The 4,095-nt window shown below is 43.8% G+C and overlaps 1 non-coding gene and 1 pseudogene across 1 annotated transcript; both read left to right on the top strand.

The window, feature by feature from the left end:
- The first annotated feature begins 1,311 nt into the window (after positions 1 to 1,311).
- Positions 1,312 to 3,282, top strand: LOC135528837 (18S ribosomal RNA; annotated as a pseudogene).
- A 607-nt stretch (positions 3,283 to 3,889) lies between these two features.
- Positions 3,890 to 4,042, top strand: LOC135528836 (5.8S ribosomal RNA). Its single transcript, XR_010453592.1, has one exon. It is a non-coding gene; the product is annotated as a 5.8S ribosomal RNA (ribosomal RNA).
- The last annotated feature ends 53 nt before the right edge of the window (positions 4,043 to 4,095 follow it).

Below are 4,095 nucleotides of genomic sequence, written 5' to 3'. Positions count from 1 at the left end.
AGTTTCTAAGTGTGAAAAAATCAAATATTGGGTCTAAGTTAACATTATGAGAATATTCTTAGTTAACCGCACGTTCATACAGTGTATAACCGTACGGTCTAACACTGTATAACCGCACGTTCATACAGTGTATAACCGTACGGTCTAACACTGTATAACCGCACGTTCATACAGTGTATAACCGTACGGTCTAACACTGTATAACCGCACGGTAAAACACTGTATAACCAGTATAACACTGTATAACCGTACGGTCTAACACTGTATAACCGCACGGTAAAACACTGTATAACCGGTATAACACTGTATAACCGTACGGTCTAACACTGTATAACCGCACGGTAAAACACTGTATAACCGGTATAACACTGTATAACCGTACGGTCTAACACTGTATAACCGCACGGTAAAACACTGTATAACCGGTATAACACTGTATAACCGTACGTTATACCACTAAACAAACGTTCAATCCCTTACCGTTAAACCGAGCAGTCTTACCGACAAACACTGGATAGCTGCGCGTAAAAACACTGAATAGAAGTGCGCAAAAACACTGCGGAGCCGAACGAATTAACAATGCAGAGCAATGCGACTAGATATGTTGTGAAAGAGATGTACTAATAATAGGTTGATTCCAAAAATGTAAAAAACAAAAATTATAATGGTGAAATAGGCGAAAATATAAAATTTATAAAACATACTACATAAATATTGAAATGTTATGATGTTACTTATAAGTAGTAACCTGCACATAGTAAAAATTATTAGTAATATTTTTTATACTATTTGATTTTTTGAAATTCGCCATTTTTTCGCATACTATGGTTATACTCAATGTATGGCTTACCTGGGTAGTTTTAAAGTCTCGTTTTACGAGCTTGATCCTACGATGTGTGGTGTTACAATTGCTGGTATGCTACTATTCACTGCTTGTAAGTAATCCTGACTCAATTACTTACTACTTGTGAGTAGTGGGCCAGCTAAATAATTAATAAACGTGTGGTTGCTTGTTCTAACATCTATATTGTGAAGCGAAAGTTGTTTGTTGGTGGATCTGGCTCCGTTTCCTTAACAATTCTTGTAGATTGTTGGTTCGAGCCGGTTGAAGCCTGACCTGTATTAATATAACAAAGAGTTGCCAGTGTGCCGGGACTTTCGAGTCCGGGCCGTGATTTCATAAACGTGGTACTTGTTACCAGAACCGAGGAGCTAGACCTAAGCTATTGAAAAGTAAGGCAGCTCCACCTCGCAAGCCATTGAAAGGTAGCGAGTAGAGTCATGCCGTCTTCTACGGGTGATATTATGAATTATCTGGTTGATCCTGCCAGTAGTTATATGCTTGTCTCGAAGATTAAGCCATGCATGTCTTAGTTCACGCCTCTGTTATGGTTAAACCGCAAACGGCTCATTAAATCAGCCATGGTTCGTTGGATCGTACCTACTACACGGATAACTGTAGTAATTCTAGAGCTAATACGTGCCTCGTGTGCCTGATTCGTAAGATGATGGCCGCACTTATTAGATCATAAACTAACCGGGCTTGCCTGGTGTTTGTGGTGACTCTGGATAACTTTGTATGATCGCAGTCGGCCTTGTTGTCGGCGACGGATCCATGAAGTGTCTGCCCTATCAACTTACGATGGTAGGTGATATGCCTACCATGGTTATGACGGGTAACGGGGAATCAGGGTTCGATTCCGGAGAGGGAGCCTGAGAAACGGCTACCACATCCAAGGAAGGCAGCAGGCGCGCAACTTACCCACTCTCGGCGAGAGGAGGTAGTAAAGACAAATATCGATACAGAACTCTTATGAGGTACTGTAATCGAAATGAGTGCATTATAAATCCTACAACAAGGATCTATTGGAGGGCAAGTCTGGTGCCAGCAGCCGCGGTAACTCCAGCTCCAATAGCATATATTAAAATTGCTGCAGTTAAAAAGCTCGTAGTTGGATCTGGGTTCTGGTTTGGAGACTGCTTGCTTTTAGTGAATTGATTTCATGAAGCTTTGGGCAGCGGTACTTCTAGGCCGAATCTTCCAGCTGTGTCTGCATAGGGCTTCGGCTTTGTGTAGATAGATTCGATGTGTGTAAGTTCCCTCACGGGTCTTCGCCTTCGTTTCTATACGCTGTAATGCCTTTAATCGGGTGTTCAGTGTGGACAGCACGTTTACTTTGAACAAATTTGAGTGCTCAAAGCAGGCCTTGTTGCCTGAAAAGTCTTGCATGGAATAATAGAATAGGACTTCGGTCCTATTTTGTTGGTTTAATAGACCCGAAGTAATGATAAAAAGAGACAGACGGGGGCATTCGTATGGCAGCGCTAGAGGTGAAATTCATGGACCGTTGCCAGACGACCTAAAGCGAAAGCATCTGCCAAGGATGTTTTCATTTACCAGGAGCGAAAGTCAGAGGTTCGAAGACGATCAGATACCGTCCTAGTTCTGACCATAAACGGTGCCATCTGATGATCCGTGGGGTCTCCTTTTGTGAGCCCACGGGCAATCTCCGGGAAACCTGTAAGTCTATGGGTTCCGGGGAAAGTATGGTTGCAAAGCTGAAACTTAAAGGAATTGACGGAAGGGCACCACCAGGAGTGGAGCTTGCGGCTTAATTTGACTCAACACGGGAAAACTCACCCGGACCGGACACTATGAGGATAGACAGATTGATAGCTCTTTCTTGATTTGGTGGATAGTGGTGCATGGCCGTTCTTAGTTCGTGGTATGAATTGTCTGGTTAATTCCGATAACGAACGAGATTCTAACCTGCTAAATAGGCCACGTGTAATTCTGTGTGGATTTTCAGTGGATTAACTTCGGTTTTTTCGCTGAGGTCTGTACGAGCATGTGGAACTTCTTAGAGGGATTGGTGAATATCCAAGTCACAAGAGAGAGAGCAATAACAGGTCTGTGATGCCCTTAGATGTTCGGGGCCGCACGCGTGCTACACTGACAGTGGTAGAGAGTTTGGTATCCTCAGGCGAAAGCTGGGGGCAAACTTTTCAATTACTGTCGTGCCTGGGATCGGGGTTTGTAACTATCCCCCGTGAACCAGGAATTCCTAGTAAGCACAATTCATCAGATTGTGCTGAATACGTCCCTGCCCTTTGTACACACCGCCCGTCGCTACTACCGATTGAATGGTTTAGCAAGGTCAATGGATCGGCTGCAGTTCGGTGAAAACTGATTGCGGCTGGGAAGCTGGCCGAACTTGATCATTTAGAGGAAGTACAAGTCGTAACAAGGTTTCCGTAGGTGAACCTGCGGAAGGATCATTAAACATCGTTTCCTTACTTTGTGGTGACTCAGTGTTGTCATTGCCTAAAATCTGTGGATTTTAAAGATATTAAAGTAGCAATTGTGTATTCGTTCAGTATTGCATGGCTCAAGGTATAACCTTGGTTAAAGAGATGTGAGAAAGGTAGTGGCGCACCTGTTCTCAAGAAGTTACGATCGAGTCCGAGAGACCATCGTGGGGCACAAATCCAGCTTGGGGAACTGGTAGTCATAGCATAACATGAACACGATTATACCGAACGAGATTCTTTTACATAGCAATGAACATACACTGTTTCATGCGCATCCAATCTGCCCTATAAATTTGGAGAGTGATTAGATTGCTCACCCACCGTCGTTTAGATGGTTGACTTTTAAAATACTCATTGGAGTGAACTGGTAGTCTTCCGAGCTAAAATGGTAATGGCTAGTCTCGGTAAGGTCTGACTATCGGTTCGGCTACGGCCAGCTCAATGTAGTACCCGCTATTACCGAAATTTTATCTACAGTGGTTCGTAAGAGTTCCACACTCGCTGCCTCTGCGCCTTCGGGTGATAGAACGTAGTGCTTAGCGCCCCGTAAAAAAGGGAAGAAGCTTTGGTTTATTACAACTCCATGTGGTGGATCACTCGGCTCACGTGACGATGAAGAGTGCAGCAAACTGTGTTAACCAATGTGAAACGCAAACTGCTTCGATCATCGGTCTCTCGAACGCAAATGGCGGCTAAGGGCTTGCTCTTAGCCACGTTCGATCGAGTGTCGGCTTTTACCTATCGTAACGCTTAATTAGTTGCGGATTGGGAAGTATACCATGG

The sequence above is a fragment of the Oncorhynchus masou genome, unplaced genomic scaffold (assembly GCF_036934945.1).
Source record: "Oncorhynchus masou masou isolate Uvic2021 unplaced genomic scaffold, UVic_Omas_1.1 unplaced_scaffold_10453, whole genome shotgun sequence".
NCBI lineage: Eukaryota > Metazoa > Chordata > Actinopteri > Salmoniformes > Salmonidae > Oncorhynchus > Oncorhynchus masou.
The sequence above is the reverse complement of the archived record's forward strand: the minus strand, read 5'-3'. Positions and strand labels throughout refer to the sequence as shown.